The following is a 16,059-nucleotide window of genomic DNA, read 5'->3' as shown; positions in this document are numbered from 1 at the left end:
AATTTTTGGAGGTTCTTCCGTTCTTGCCTTTTCTTTCTCTTTTTCAATGTCAAAATCTTCAAAATCTGGATCTTGTCTTGCGTTTATCGGTTGAAGTGCTTCTAAAAGCCTTGCACACTCATTCTTTTTTGGCTCATCTACCTCTGTTGTTTTTGATTGGGCAATGCAAGCTTCCAAAGGTAGTTGAGGGGTGTTCTCTTCGATAGCATCTGCTACTAGTCTGTCCACCAAGTCTACACTAAAGCATGAATCTGACTCTGATGGAAATTTTATGGCCTCAAAGACATTGAATGTCACCATTTCATCTTGGAACCTTAAAAGCAATTTCCCTTCTTGCACATCAATTAGGGCTCTTCCGGTGGAAAGAATGGTTGCCCTAAGATGAGAGGCATTTCTTTGTCCTCTTCCATATCCAACACGACAAAGTCTGCAGAAAAGATGACTTTGTCCACCTTAACCAGTACATCTTCAACTATGCCCCTCAGATGCTTGATGGATCTATCTACAAGCTACAAAGATATGGTTGTTGGCTTCACCTCACCAATCCCTAGTCTCCTAAAAATAGAAAAAGACATTAGATTAATGCTTGCACCTAGATCATATAAAACTCTATCAAATGTAATATCTCCTATAACACAAGGGATAGTGAAACTCCCTAGATCCTTGAGTTTTGGAGGCAGCTTCTTCTGTAGAATGACACTGCACTCCTCTGTAAACATCACTGTTTTCTCCTCTTCCAACTTCCTTTTGTTTGATAGAATTTCCTTGAGGAATTTTGCATAGCTCGGCATCTGTTATAAGGTATCTGCAAAAGGAATGTTAATATGTAGTTTTTTAAATATCTCAATGAATTTCGTGAACTGCTTATCCTAATTTTTCTTTCTGAACCTCTGAGGAAAAGGCACAGGAGGTGTGTGATGGGCCAACTCTGGTGGAATCTCAGGAAATGGTACTTTTTCCTTCTTTTGCCTTGGCCTCTCTTCCCTTTTTGGTTCTTCTTCCCTGGGACTTGTTGGCTTTTCTTCAATAATGATTTCTTCATCAGAATCTCTCATTTCTTTTTGTGGGCACTTTTCTTTCCCTCTTTGTTCAACCTCTTCCAAGACTGTTCCACTTTGTAAAGTTATTGCATTTGCTTGTTCACGTGGATTTGTCACTGTGTTGCTTGGTAGGGAACCTTGTGGTCGCTCATTCAGCTTTTCGGCTATTTGCCCCACCTGTACCTACAAGTTTCGAATGGACGCCCCTTGGTTTCTAAAATCTGCCCTCGTCTCACTCATAAAACTCGTGGTCTCTTTCATGAATTTCCCAAACATATCCTCCAATTTTGACAATCTTTGATCCCCTGGTTGATTATTCACCCCCACTTGATTGTTTGGCACTGTTCTTTGATTCTATTGGTTATTCTATTGATTATGATTTTCCTAAGACAAGTTTGGATGATTTCTCTAACCAGGATTGTACGTGTTGGAGAAAGGATTGTTCTATTGTCTCTGATTCCTTGCTAAATAGTTGACTTGTTCTAATGATGATGAAGCTGAAGCTTAAGTGTTCCCCACTTGACATTCATTGCTTGCATGGTTACCTACACAAAAATCACATGTCATTTGAGGTGTTTGAATAGAATTTACTTTAATACCTCCTAATTGCTTCTGAAGTACTGTAAGTTAGGCTGAAATGGCCGTGTAAGCATCAACTTCATGAATACCCATAGACTGCTTCGACTGCATTCTCTTATTGGGTCTCTGATAGTTGTTACTTGCTAGGACTTCAAGTAACTCATAAGCTTCTTCAGGTGTCTTGTTTTGCAATGCTCCTCTAGATGCTGCATCTACCATTGTTTGTACATTTATCATCAACCTATTATATAATGTTTGGACTTGCATCCAAACCGGCAAACCATGGTGTGGACACTTTCTCAGCATTTCCTTATATCTTTCCCAAGCTTCATAAAGTGATTCATTCTCTTCCTGTAGAAATGATGTGATATCATTTCTCATCTTTGCAGATTTCGTTGGAGGGAAGTATTTAGTCAGGAACTTTCATACCATTTCATTCCAAGTTGTGATTGTTCTTGCTAGTAGTGCCATTAACCATCCCTTTGCTTTATCCCTTAATGAAAAAGGAAATAATCTTAATCTGATGGCGTCATCTGACACTCCATTTGACTTGAAGGTATCGCAGATCTCTAAGAAGTTTGCAATGTGTGAATTCGGATCTTCCTTCAGATCTCTCTTAAATTGTACCGACTGTTGGATCATCTGGATGATTGCCGGCTTTATTTCAAAGTTGTTGGCTTGCACCGGTGGCCTAGTTATACTTGGACCACTACCATCAACCGAGGGCGCTGAGAATTCCCTCAATGTTCTGTTTTCTGCCATCTCAATGACTATCACTCTCGTTCTCTTCTCTCTCTGTTAAGTCTTCTTGCGGTTCTTTCAATCTTTGGATTAATAGGAACCACTAGATGATGTCTAGCTCTTCGCATAAACTACATAGAAAGAAAGAGAGCGTGAGATCACAAGCAACCAGAAAAGAAATAGCAAAATTAAACTAGAAATAATTAAAACTAAAATTAAACTCCAATCTAGCTAAAACCAGAAAAATTCAATATTAACACAAAATCAATCCCCAACAACGGCGCCAAAAACTTGATGCGTTGAATCTACAACATGCAATTTTTAGCAAGTGCACTAGTCGCAAAAAGTAATAAAGTGATAAGTAGAGTATCGTTCCCACGAGGATTAATGCGTGTTAAGCACTGATTTTCCTAGTATTGTATCAAGTTGGAGCAACAAAAAATGGTTGGATTTGCAGGAGACAATTAAGCTAAGATTAAAACAAAACTCATTACGTAATTTAAAATCTAAATAATGAAAACAATACCAATTCAAGAAAAATATAAATTAAGACAAAGCGGTTAGGATTTTGACTTCACTAGGATTTTATGAATTAATCTACGAATTCTATTACTTCTACATTCACATGCATAGATTATAAATCGGACACCCTAACATATAAAACATACCTTCTTAGGCTATGTTTTCCTACTTATCCCTATTAAGCTTCCGTACCCAACAAATTGAGGTTAATATTTCCAAGTCCGTTAAGCTAAATGGAATCCTAAATACATCAATGGAAATTACCCTAAGAAGCTAATACATGATTCACTTCTCAGTCTCATCATGCTCAACAAGTAATTTCAATGAAAACAAGAGTAATTACACAATCCATGCTATAGAATGTAAAAGCAATATCAATTTATTGATTAGACATTAAAATCCCAATTACATCAAAACCCTAACCCAAAAGTGAGTTAGTTCATACTAAAATTAAAGCACATCAAAATAAAAATTGTAAACAAAGAATTCAACATGATGGAATAATGAAAAGAGAGTGAATCTTCCCTATTTGATGAACCCAAAACGTCTAATCTTCAGTTTCTCTCCTCTTTTTCCAAAACAAAGTCGAACCCTTTACAAAATAACTAAGTCCCACTTATATAGTCGGTCCCAAAACCCTAAGACTCTCGCATAAAAATTAAAACGCACAGTTTTAATAACTGAAAATTGCAGACTTCACCGCGGCGAAGAATAAACTTCGTCGCAGCATCGAGTTGGCTTCTAATTCACTATCTGACTTGAGAGTTTATTGTCGCGGCAAAGAAATACCTTCGTCTCGTTGAACTTTTCTGAACTATTCTGAAATTATGAAACTACCCTTCGCTTGCTTCTTTGCTTGAATCTTCAATCTTTAATCATCTCCAATAAGAACAAGCTTCATGGTGCTTTGAATCCACATCATAACTTCCCCGAATCCTAAGATTCGCTTGCTTTTGGGTCTAGAAACTCAATTCCACTCAGTCTTTGCTCTAACTACATGTTTTGTCCTGAAACATAAAATATATGAAATTAAGTTGCAATTCAGGCACAAACAAAATAAGAAGTATCCAAAATCAGGCCAAAAAGCCTAGATAAAATAGTATAATCCTAGGATTATCAGTAAACTATAAAGACTATGGGTTGGAGGTTGTAAGCGATAAGGTATCGTACTTCCCTGTAAGGGTGACAGTTAGGTTGAGTTGGCAAGTTTTTACGAGAATAATGGAGATTTTATGGGAATTGAGGAATGGTTTAGACTGATTCAAAGAGAGTTGTTTCGGTCATTTTATGAAGAGGGGAGAAAATTGGAAAAAGGCGTTCTAGGGCAGGGAATGTATTATATGTTGCTACACTCAGTTAAAAGAAAAAGAAAAAAAGAAATGTGGTCGTGGTGGATGGAAAGCCACTACGTTTTGGGATGATGGAATATGCCTTGGTGACAAGCTTAAGATGTGGAAAATTTCCAGAAGCGGCAAAGCAACGGAGAATAAAGAACAGTAGGGCAGTCGTAAACTTAGCTAACAATGTTTTGGGGGAGAAAACGTTTATTATGGGATGCGATTTAGAGAAGAGGTTAGAAAGAGGTGGGTATACCTCTTCAGAGAGGTTCAAAATGTGCCTGGTATGGTTCGTACATTCAATCCTAATGGCTTCTGAATCAACAAAAGTCATTAATATGGATTGGGTTAAGTTTGCAAGCAACTTGGACTTCTTTAATGCTTATCCGTGAGGACGGGCATCATTTACGCTAACCATGGACACCCTGCAAGGAAAAGACATGGCGTTAAAGCAGGCCCAATCTGTCGGTAAGAATAGAGCAAGCACATACAATTTGTTTGGCTTCCCATGGGCAATGCAGGTAAATATTAGAGGCTTTTTGTTATATTTTTTGTATTATATGTATTTTAATTATGATATGGACTATTTTTTTACAATGTAGACTTGGATGTATGAGGCCATCCTTGTCCTGGCTAAGGCTGGGGGGGGGGGGGGGGAGGATGAAGACTTCGAATGAGTGACCGTAATTTCCTAGGATGTTGTAGTGGCATATCGAGAAGTGTACCCATTGGGATTATAACATTAAATATGGCTTAAATTTGATTGATTTTGTTTCTTATTGTAGGGAGTTGTCCCCTTCCTCACCGCTACTAAAGGTAAAGTGGGAGATGATTATGTTCCATCCTTCAAAGCATTGGAGGATGAAGCAGATGAAGGGATAGACCGTCTAATGCGGGACTTATAAGGGGTCACGCATGTGAGTGCAGTTGCAGGGCTACTGCTTGAGAATGTTGGTGACACCAAGGATGATGAAGCTCCAATCGGCAGGAGGGAGGAGGAGGAACAGGTTCGTATGCCTCCACCCAATTAGGAAATCGATACAACAAGTATCGCTTTACCGAGGCATCAGGGTTGGGAGAATGAGGTGGTTGACCTCATAAACGATTTGTTTGAGAGTTTTACAACAGCCGTTTATGAGAGTTTTGAGAAGATGGAAGAGTGGATGAAAAGGGTGGAGGAGAAAGTTGATAAGGTGGCAGAGAAAGTCGATAGGGTGGAGGAGGAAGTTGGTGGAGTATTGAAAGCGGTTGAAGTGCAACATGAGCTAAAAAGAGAGAGCCAAAAGAGTAAGTTTGTCAGATCTCCTTACACTGTAGCAATGTTGGAAAGAAGAGGAAAATGAAGAAAAAAATTGAGGAAGTCCACGAAATTAAAGACGCAAAAGTGGAGGAGGTTAAGGAGGTTGTTGGAGGAAGTGGGAAAGTGATAATGGAGGAGGGTGACGCGGGATGCAGAAAAGTGGGGATATGCAAATGGAGGAAGGGGGAGGAAGTAGGCAAGCGAAAACAGAGGAGTTAAAGGTCAATTTGTATAGGCCAATAGAGGAGGAAAAGAAAAAACTCTTTTATGCCTATTACAATGAATCTAGAAGTGATGCCCATGTGAAGTGCCATACCGGGGATTATCCCCGGGACTGGTTTGAAAAGATATTGATGATGGGCGGGTGGCTTGATGACTCAGTGAGTTATTTTCCCTTATTTTTCCTTATCTTTGATTATGTTTTCCATGAGGAATTGTATACTTATCATGTTGTTTTTATTTGACGCAATACATCGATGAGGTATTGACACTAATGAGGCTACGACAAAGCAGCAATGGTGATTTATTGTATCCCGATTGTGCCATCACCGATGTGGCCTTTGGCCAAACTCTAGTAACGACATATGACACTTTAATGAAGAAGGCCATTAGTAGAGGTGCAACAAGAGGAGCCAAGCAAAAAAGATTGAGCACAAATGACTTTGACTGCGTCCTTGATGATTTTTAGTTTGATGACAGGATCATGTAGTATGTATGGGGGGAAAGGCCCAAACATGGCCATAGTTGGGCAAAGGTTAAAAAAGTCTACTGCATCATCAACATCAGGGATATGTATTGGAAAACCGTCGTCGCGCATCTGAAGAAGTGCTTGCTAAAGATCCTTGACTGCAACCTATCTATTTGTCGAGAAAGGTAGTTGGAGACTGAGTTGTAGCCACTGTCCGTGTTGTTCTCGTGGCTATTACACGACAGCGCGATGTTTGAGCACTATGGTGATCAAGTGCTGATAGGAAAGTGGCTACTCAAGCAGTTTCCCGTCCCAACAAATGACTCAAGGTAAATTTTGTATAAAAGTTACATAATATAATTATTCTATAGGCTGATTCTAATACTAATGTCTTATTCCTATTGTAGTGCTGATTGTGGGGCATATGCACTGAAATTTATTCAATTCGACATGACCAACACCCCGATGGACGGTTTGAATGATGAAACAATGAGCAACTGTCAGGAGAGCTTGGCTGTTGAGTGCTTCCATGGGCATATGGATCCCTTTTGAGTGACCAGAACCCAATCCAAGTCATTGTTACTGCTGTCATCTTAGAATTTTGTAGTTTAAGTGATGTTGTCTTATTTGGTTGTCTTGAATAATTGGATTGTCTTGAATTGGATCAGGTGGTGTTGCTAGGCGTGAGGGTGTTGATACTTGGGTTGTGGTGCTAATGTTACAGGTGTGCAAGATAATTTTGGAGGATGGGAAAGTGGTTGAAGAGAATGATGAAGAGGGGGAATGGATCAGGCCCTGCCTTTTTTTTGGGTGTATATAGACATTTATTTGTTGTACATAATATTGGATCAGGCCGTGCCTTTTTTGGGGTGTACATAGACATTTATTTGTTGTACATAATGTTGTTATTCAATATAATTGACATATTTCAGATTAATACAAAAGCAATTTAGTATTTCTCTCCCTTTTTTGACTTTGAGTTTATTTAGTATTCTTATTACACGGCCTTGATATGTTGATGAGATTAGCTAGTCAAATTCAGGAGACAATATGGAATTAATATGTGTTGGTGATTTTCATTTGTCAAAATTCAGGAGAAAAGTTGGAAAAATCTGTATTGCCCATGATTGGTTAACCGATATATAAGCGACTAGATATATCGCTTAAGCAACAAAGGGTTTTTCATAAAGGATCGCTAAAGCGATAACCTAAATCGCTTAAGCGATCATGCATTTGGGCAGATCTTGATTCTGCCTCGAACATGATCGCTTAAGCGACCAAGGGTTAAAGCAAATAATTGATTAAGTGATAGTGCAACTGGACAGATCTTGATTTTGCATGGGACATGATCGCTTAAGCGATCTGAAATCGCTTAAGCGACCAAGGGCTAAAGCAAAGAATCGCTTAAGCAATATGTGAATCGCTTAAGCAATAGTGCAAATGGGCAGATCTTGATTCTGCCTCAGACATGATTGCTTAAGTGATCTGAAATCGCTTAAGCGACCAAGGGTAAAAGTGAAGAATCACTTAAGCGATATATAAATCGCTTAAGCAATCATGCATCTGCGCAGATCTTGATTCTTCCTCAAACATGATCGCTTAAGCAAATAATTGCTTAAGCGATACGTGAATCTCTTAAGCGATAGTGCAATTGGGCAAATCTTGATTCTGCCTCAGACATGATCGCTTAAGCGACTAAGGGCAAAAGCAAAGAATCGCTTAAGTAATTATCCAACTAGGCAGATCTTGATTCTGCCTCAGACATGATCGCTTAAGCGATCTGAAATCGCTTAAGCGACCAAGGGTAAAAGCGAAGAATCACTTAAGCGATACATAAATTGCTTAAGCGATCATGCATTTGGGCAGATCTTGATTCTGCCTCAAACATGATCACTTAAGCAATCTGAAATTGCTTAAGTGACCAAGGGTAAAAGCAAAGGATCGCTTAAGCGATAGAATAAATAGCTTAAGCGATCGTGCGTGTCGACACTTATTGATTCTGCCTTGTAAGTGATCACTTAGGCGACCAAGTGTAAAAGTGAAGAATCGCTTAGGCGATAACATAAATACACAGATCGCTTAAGTGACTAAAGTCTAAATACACATAATCGCTTAAGCGACGACACCAAGTCTCTTAAGCATGTTAGAGTAGATGCCCTAGAGCCAATCAATTATTGTAGAATTGACTCTTTGTAATAATGTTCATTAATCAATAAAAGACATTTTATTTTATATCGCGTAAATCATTATTATTGCAATATGTATTGATATATGTCCTTAGAATGGTAGAACAGTGACGAGGGTATCAAGTTTTTCAAATCTTGATAGTGAGAACCCTATGAGCACATATGGTGGCCATTCTAGAAACGTCCGTAGCCCCAGTATTATTCTGAAGTAAGGGCACAAATAATACAGTAAGGCTATCATAGTGTTGAACGACCCTGTCAAAAGGCACTGACTGATCTCACTTGTCAAGGTTGTTTGGTGACAACCTGGTGCAACACATGGGTGCTTACTATAGGCAATTACACCGCAGCAAGTTCACTAGACTGACCCATCAGAGGATTCCATATGGATGGTAACCCCAGTGTCTATGGAACAAATCCTCTAACGAATGGTGGTGCATGTGATCATTAGACTTGAGATCACCGGAGTGCCTTGTGCACCGATTGGTGTAGTTTGACGCTAGCCTAACGCAGTTCTTTTTAGAGCTGTCAATACTATGGTGATTGGCTGCATCGAGGAGTGTATCAAGACTATGGTGGATTGACAGAGGATTTATCACTCCCGGGTAAGGGAGAAGTTATCTCACGGCGTAATTCAGTACATGGCAATGACACTAAAACTGTGACCACAGTGGGATTGAGTTGTTGCTCTATCCAGTTTATAATACGGGTCATTGGTCCAGAAACTGAATACATAATATCGAGAGTAACCGAAGGTTGACACTATTTCTATGCCTTCGTCTCGTCGAGATAACGTATGATGAAAGGATCGAATTGCACGGTAACCATATCGTTGACAGGTAGCTACTTTGCTGAATCCGAATCTATCGGGTGGCCATGATGCCTTGCTAGGGGCCAATCTTGGTCTGTGTATTAGTGAGACGATTAATTGGTGTTAATCGCAATACTATACACTGCCGATATGATGAGGAGCCTAAGGGTCACACACATAGAAGACAATTTAAGATGCAAGAAGAAAGAAGGGCGTTTTCGTCTTTTAAGGCGAAAGGGTATTTTGGTAATTTCACAGTGCAATTAAATTTGCTGAGGTCGTAGCCTTTATTTAATTTGTTAGAAAAATTAAATAAGTGAAATTACGTTTAAATGTGTGTTCGCACATATTTAAATATATTATCATTATTGTTAAATGTTAATATATATTTAAATATATATATTAATTGATTTTAATTGAGATAATGATGGAAATTAAAATAAATCAAATTGGGAGTGTTTGGCAACATGGGGCGTTTGGGTTGGAGCCCAAGCCTATTCCGTATGGGATTAGGGCAACCTTGGTTTGCCTATAAAAGGAATAGTGTTTGTGTGATTTGTTAATTATTCATATTTGCCTTTTGAAAGAAAGAAAAACACATAACACAAAGACCACACTCTCCCACGCCACTTTTCACTATTTATTGAAAAATCAAATATTTCCTTTTCTTCTTTTTTCTTAAAGCCAAGGAGGATCTAGCAAATCCCTCATTGGTTTCTTGGTGGTGTCTCGTGTGGACTTCTTAGTTCGATCCTACACTTGGTGGTAGCAAACACGTTCAGACAATATTGGTGGAGCCTTCAACGTGGGTATGAATCTAGCTTTAGATTTACTTTTTCTGTAGAATCTTGATATTATACATAACTGTAAATTGTGCCTTGATTTTGGGTCTTAAGGACGATCTACGGTTGTTAAAATTTTGTTTCCGTTGTGCACACTGGGCATTTCCTAACAGTGGTATCAGAGCCTAGGGTACTAGATTTTATGGTTTTTTATGAATGTTTGATTACAGTGTTTGTTTGATACTGTTGCCTTGATAAATCTGCCATGAAAACCCAGATTTTGTTAAATCTGAAAATCTGTAAATCCACTTTTGAATGAATCAATCAATTGTTAAATTGGTTTAATAATGTGTTGATGATTTTATATTGGTTGGTTTATCCGGGTTGAACGTATGTCTTTGTTTGATTTGGATTCGTGTTTGTACACGAAAAATTGCAAAACACGAATTGTCGAATGGGGGATTTCTAGGTCTCGAAAGCTTCGCCGCGCGAAGTGCCTCTGGAAAGTTTCGCAGCGCGAAGATAAAACCTTCGCCACGGCGAAGTCTGTAGCTTTCCCATTTCGTATTTTTTTTTGCAAATCTAATCTGCAGTTTTTAATAACCTGTAAGCCATATACTTCTGCACATTTAAGAGGTATTAATTAATAACCCCCCCAATTCAAAATTTTTATTTTTGAATGTATGCTTTGTACTTGTTGGTATGTTGCATGGTGCCCAGTACATGAGCCTTAGACCTAAGGGTGAATGTTTTAAATTATTTTGGGTATGTATGGTTGTAATATTTTTTTAAATAGGGCCTGCGTGTCCTGCCTTCTCTCCTCTTCTTGATGTACATCTTTTTCTCATCTCATCCCCTCGATGTAAATCGAGGTTTCTAAATTGTGTGTAAAATTTGTTAATATTAATTTTATTTAAATTTAGAATGATATTTTTGTAATGTACTTGGAGTCGGAGCAGGACGAGCAACCATACTGAGGCTCAAGATGTTTATTACAGACCCCTAGGTAACACACCGTTTCCTCTAGGCTCGAGGAAATCGTTTTTAGTTGGGCCATGTACCGGCACGTTTTTAATATTTTTGTTTAGAATGCATGATAAGGTTGAATGTTCAATAACATGCCAAACAATGTCATTCTAACAGATAATAATCTGGTGAGACATTAAATAACAAACCCTCATTAAAGTATATTAAGTCAAGTAAGCCTTCCATTACTATGGTTTTAATGAACCCACTGCTCGTTGAAACCTTGTTCGCCAAAGCGAAGGGTACACTTCTACCAGTGGGAGGTTAAAATGCATTGGAGTTTTCCTTAATGGTGATGGGTCGACTTAAAATGAGCGGTTTTGCTTGTTTGCCAAGCGAAGGTTGATAAACACACGTCATAGGCATAGTAGAGCTACACATTTGTGTGTACGTGGTGACATGTAGTGTCCACTCTACTGATATGAGAATGAGGATGCATGTGGTCCATTGGATTGTGTGATTGCTTGTTGGCTTTCTCACATTTGAGGTTGATAGTGGGAGCTATCAACTGGTGTGATTAGTTTGTTGGCCTATCTAATCAACTCATTTTGGCTTGTTCGCAAAGCGAAGGTTTGAAATGGACAAGATGGGACTCGTTCACTAGGAAAGGCAACAGGCTTTCCCGAGTTAATGGTGAGGGCTATTAACTTGAGTAAAAAGTGGGAGCTTCGTTTAATAAGACCGTATTAAACAATAATAATGAACATGGTAATAATGGTTACTTTTTCTGCACTTGTGATTCACTTAATTTGAGCAAAATGATCCCAACATCACTGCGACAAATCATCGAACTGGGAAAGAAATGGAATGGTGAAAATTTCGTTGACTGGTATAGAAGTATAATAATATACTTCATTCAAGCGTAGATATACCAATTGAGCAAGCTCTATCACCAAGCCTGCTAATAGTTCTATCCATGAGACTAGTATGTTATGTGAAGCATACAACTGATGCAAAAGTAGAAATGACTAGATACATTGTGCTTGCATCAATGGCACCATTACTGCGACAGCAGTGCCATAATGGATTTAGCTTCTATTCTTCATTTTCTTCGAAGAAGAGAAGCATATGGTGTCTCGTCGTTATTCAGATGTAGATGGAAGAGGGTACACATTGGCGATCATATACTCAAGTGGACCGAGTATATGATAAGCTTGAGATTTTGGGATGTGACTTAATGAAGGTTTAATGATACCCTAATATTAAGTCTCTTCCAGATTCTTATTCCAATTTGTCTATGACTTTATTGAAAAAGATAAGAGAATACCCTTTCCGACTTCTGGATTTGTGTGAAGGCTACTGAGTTAGGCATGAAAATGCCAGAAACATGACGTTGTTGAAGTCAACTCAAGTGAAAATGAAAGGGCTCAGAATTCAATGGAAGAACTTTGCAAAAGGAAAGGCGTTTGTCCTCACTGTGGAATCCCAGCCACTGGAGAAACATTACAAGGCCTTCCTAGCAAAAGGGAAAAATGTTACTTCTCGTCAGGTACGTTATTGAGATTAACTTCTCCGTAAACATCTAGTTGACACAAGATGTGGTACTCACATTTGATTGATGTGTAGGAACTAGGTAGAGTAATTGCTCGCCGAGGGAGAGGTGGACCTACCAGTTGGAAATGAAGCACGTGCTGCTACATTTGCTGTAGATCTTATCGTCTGATTAGCCGATGGACTTGTTTCTTGGAACTTATGGATTATATGGTTTTTCTTCAATTTCTAGAAATATATTTCTGTGTCCACATAGGACAAATGAAATATTAGTTTCACTAATGGATTATTTTCCTTGAGTATAAATAATATTCTTATGGAACTGTTCATAATAATATGTTCTTAAGAAAGACAACAAGGATAATCTCAAATGACTACTATGCCAACTTGGCAAGTTGAGCTAGACATACTGAAGGAATGTGGGATAGTATCACACTCTCCCTCCTTATACACCCCAACACAATAGAGTGTCAGAAAGGAGGATAGGACCTTACTTGACATGGTTAGGTCCTAATGAGTTTTAGTGATTTACCTGCATCGTTCTGGGTTATGCCCTAGAAATTGCGACTCATGTTTTGAACCGTGTGTCGTCAAAGTCTGTAAATAAGACTCCATTGAGCTATGGAGTGGGTGAAAGCCCAACTTGTCTTATCTAAGGATTTGGAGTTGCGAAGCTTATGTTAAGAATTAACTTCGAACAAGCTGGGCCCAAAATCCTGTAAATGTATATTTGTGGGGTATCCAAAGGAGACCAAAAGATACTATTTCTACCACCCAGAAGAGCGCAAAATTTTTGTTGCTCGAACTGGTGTCTTCCTAGAAAATGATATTTTCTAAGAAGTACTAGTGGTGATAAAGTAGAACTTGATGAAGTTCTAGAATCACAAATATACTAGACGAGATGGGATGATGTGCCTCAGAAAGTGGTTGAGCATTGTGAGGAGGTTACTCCACAACTTTGGATCAAAGTGAACCACCTCAGGTAGCACAGAGCTATGTAGATCTCGGAAGTATGCCATGAGCCCGAGAATACGGCTATCTCGTGACTCAATCTGGTGACGTACTGGTCTACCAAGATGATGAACCCAGAACCTATGAAGATGCTATATCGATCCGATTCTTTAAATGGCTTGAAGCCATGAAATCTGATATGGACTCCATGTGCCAAACCAAGTGTGGTCTCTGGTGGAACCACTTGGGGGTAAAACCCATAGGGGTTGTGGGTCTTCAAGAAGAGACTGACATGGATGGCAACGTGCATACTTATAAAGCCCAGCTGGTTGCCAAAGGTTTCAAACAAATTCATGGCATTGACTATGAGAAACCTTTTCGCCTTGCCATGATTAAATCCATCCAGATTATGATTGCGATTGTTGCATATCATGACTATGAGTTTTGGCAAATGGATGTCAAAACAACTTTCTTGTGGAAACCTTGAGGAGGATATGTATATGAACACAACCCGATAGTTTCGTTCGTGAGGGGCAAAGCTATAGGGTATGCAAGTTACAGAGATCCATTTATGACTCAAGCAAGCTTTAAGGAGCTGGAACATTTTTTTTGATGAAGCCGTAAAAGAATTCGATTCTATCAACGAAGATGAGCCCTGTGTTTACAAGAAACTGAGTGGGAGCGTAGTGCATTCCTATGTTGTATGTCGATGACATACTTCTGATCGGGAATGATATACCGAACTTGCAGTCGGTAAAGACTTGGTTACTCCAAGTGCTACTCATGAAGGACTTAAGGGAAGTAGCCTACCCTTGGAATAAGATCTCATGGTAGATCGTGTAGTTGCTTAAACTAGTCAAAGTACATAACAAGGTACTGAACACATTCAGTATAGAAAAATCCAGAAGGGATTTCTTCTGATGGCATATTTTTGTCTATCTCGTAAGGATAGTGTCTTTAACCACACAATGAGAGGATAGAATAAAGAGGATCCCACATGCTTTAGCAAGTGGATCCATCTTGTATGCTAAGATTGATATCTAATGTGCATTCAGCACTTGTAGTGGATATCAATCAGGTCAAGTGAGCAATATATTATGTACTTAGATTGATGTCTTATGTGCATTCAGCACTATAGAAGATATCAACTAAATCCAAGTGACTGACACTGGTGGTGTCAATGGACATTCTTAAGTATATGAAGGGCTTAAGAATTATATTCTTGGATTATGGAGGAAAGAGATGAGCTCACTGTAAAGAATACAGTGACACTATTTCCAAACAGGAAAAAGATGATTATAGTTCGCATTTAGGATACACAATTTGGTCTCAATGTAACTACAGTAGCTGGAAGAGCTCGAATCAGTGTACTGCACCGAATTCTACAATTAATGCTAAGTGTAACGCATTATTTATGCAGCCGTGTAGGCGGTTTGGATCAAGAAGTTCAATACTGAACTTGATGTGATTTCAAGCATTGCTAATCCAGTATAGTTGTACTGCGATAACAATGAAGCCATTGTGTGGCTGAGGATCACGGTCTCCCCCAGTAATCCAAACACTTACTTAGTTGATTCAATCTGATCTGAAAGATCGATAAGAAAGGGATGTGCAGATTTGTAAAATACCTACTAACCCACTATTGAAGTTTCTGTTATAGCAGAGCATGATGCACTTGGGTCATTCATGTTGATTGCATGAATGATTGGCTATAGTGAAGTAAGGAGATTGCTAAGTAAATGCCCTAGAGCCAATCAATTATTGTAGAATTGACTCTTTGTAATAATGTTCATTAATCAATAAAAGGCATTTTATTCTATATCACGTAAATCATTATTATTGCAATATGTATTGATATATGTCCTTAGAATGGTAGAACAGTGACAAGGGTATCAAGTGTTTCAAATCTTGATAGTGAGAACCCTATGAGCACATATGGTGGCCATTCTAGAAACATCCGTAGCCCCAGTATTATTCTGAAGTAAGGGCACAGATAATATGGTAAGGCTATCATAGTGTTGAACGACCCTGTCGAAAGGCAGTGACTGATCTCACTTGTTAAGGTTGTTTGGTGACAACCTGGTGCAACACATGGGTGCTTACTATAGGTGATTACACCGCAGCAAGTTCACTGGATTAACCCACCGGAGGATTCCATATGGATGGTAACCCCAGTGTTTATGGAACAAATCCTCTAACGAATGGTGGTACATGTGATCCTTAGACTTGAGATCACCGGAGCACCTTGTGCACCGATTGGTGTAGTTTGACGCTAGCCTAATGCAGTTCTTTTCAGAGCTATCAATACTGTGGTGATTGGCTGCATCGAGGAGTGTATCAAGACTATGGTGGATTGACAGAGAATTTATCACTCCCGGGTAAGGGAGAAGTTATTTCACGGCGTAATTCAGTACATGGCAATGACACTAAAATTGTGACCACAGTGGGATTGAGTTGTTGCTCTATCCAGTTTATAATACGGGTCATTGGTCCAGAAACTGAATACATAATATCGAGAGTAACCGAAGGTTGACACTATTTCTATGCCTTCGTCTCGTCGAGATAACGTATGATGAAAGGATCGAATTGTACGGTAACTATATCG

The 16,059-nt window shown here is 38.9% G+C and overlaps 1 non-coding gene across 1 annotated transcript; it reads left to right on the top strand.

Annotated features, from left to right (window-relative positions):
* Positions 1–1,896: 1,896 nt before the first annotated feature.
* LOC116123063 lies at positions 1,897–2,003 on the top strand. The gene has a single exon (XR_004126987.1). It is a non-coding gene; the product is annotated as a small nucleolar RNA R71 (small nucleolar RNA).
* Positions 2,004–16,059: the final 14,056 nt, after the last annotated feature.

The sequence above is a fragment of the Pistacia vera genome, unplaced genomic scaffold, assembly GCF_008641045.1.
Source record: "Pistacia vera cultivar Batoury unplaced genomic scaffold, PisVer_v2 Contig14, whole genome shotgun sequence".
NCBI classification, from domain to species: domain Eukaryota; kingdom Viridiplantae; phylum Streptophyta; class Magnoliopsida; order Sapindales; family Anacardiaceae; genus Pistacia; species Pistacia vera.
Note: the sequence above shows the minus strand (reverse complement) of the source record. Positions and strands in the feature narration are given on the sequence as shown.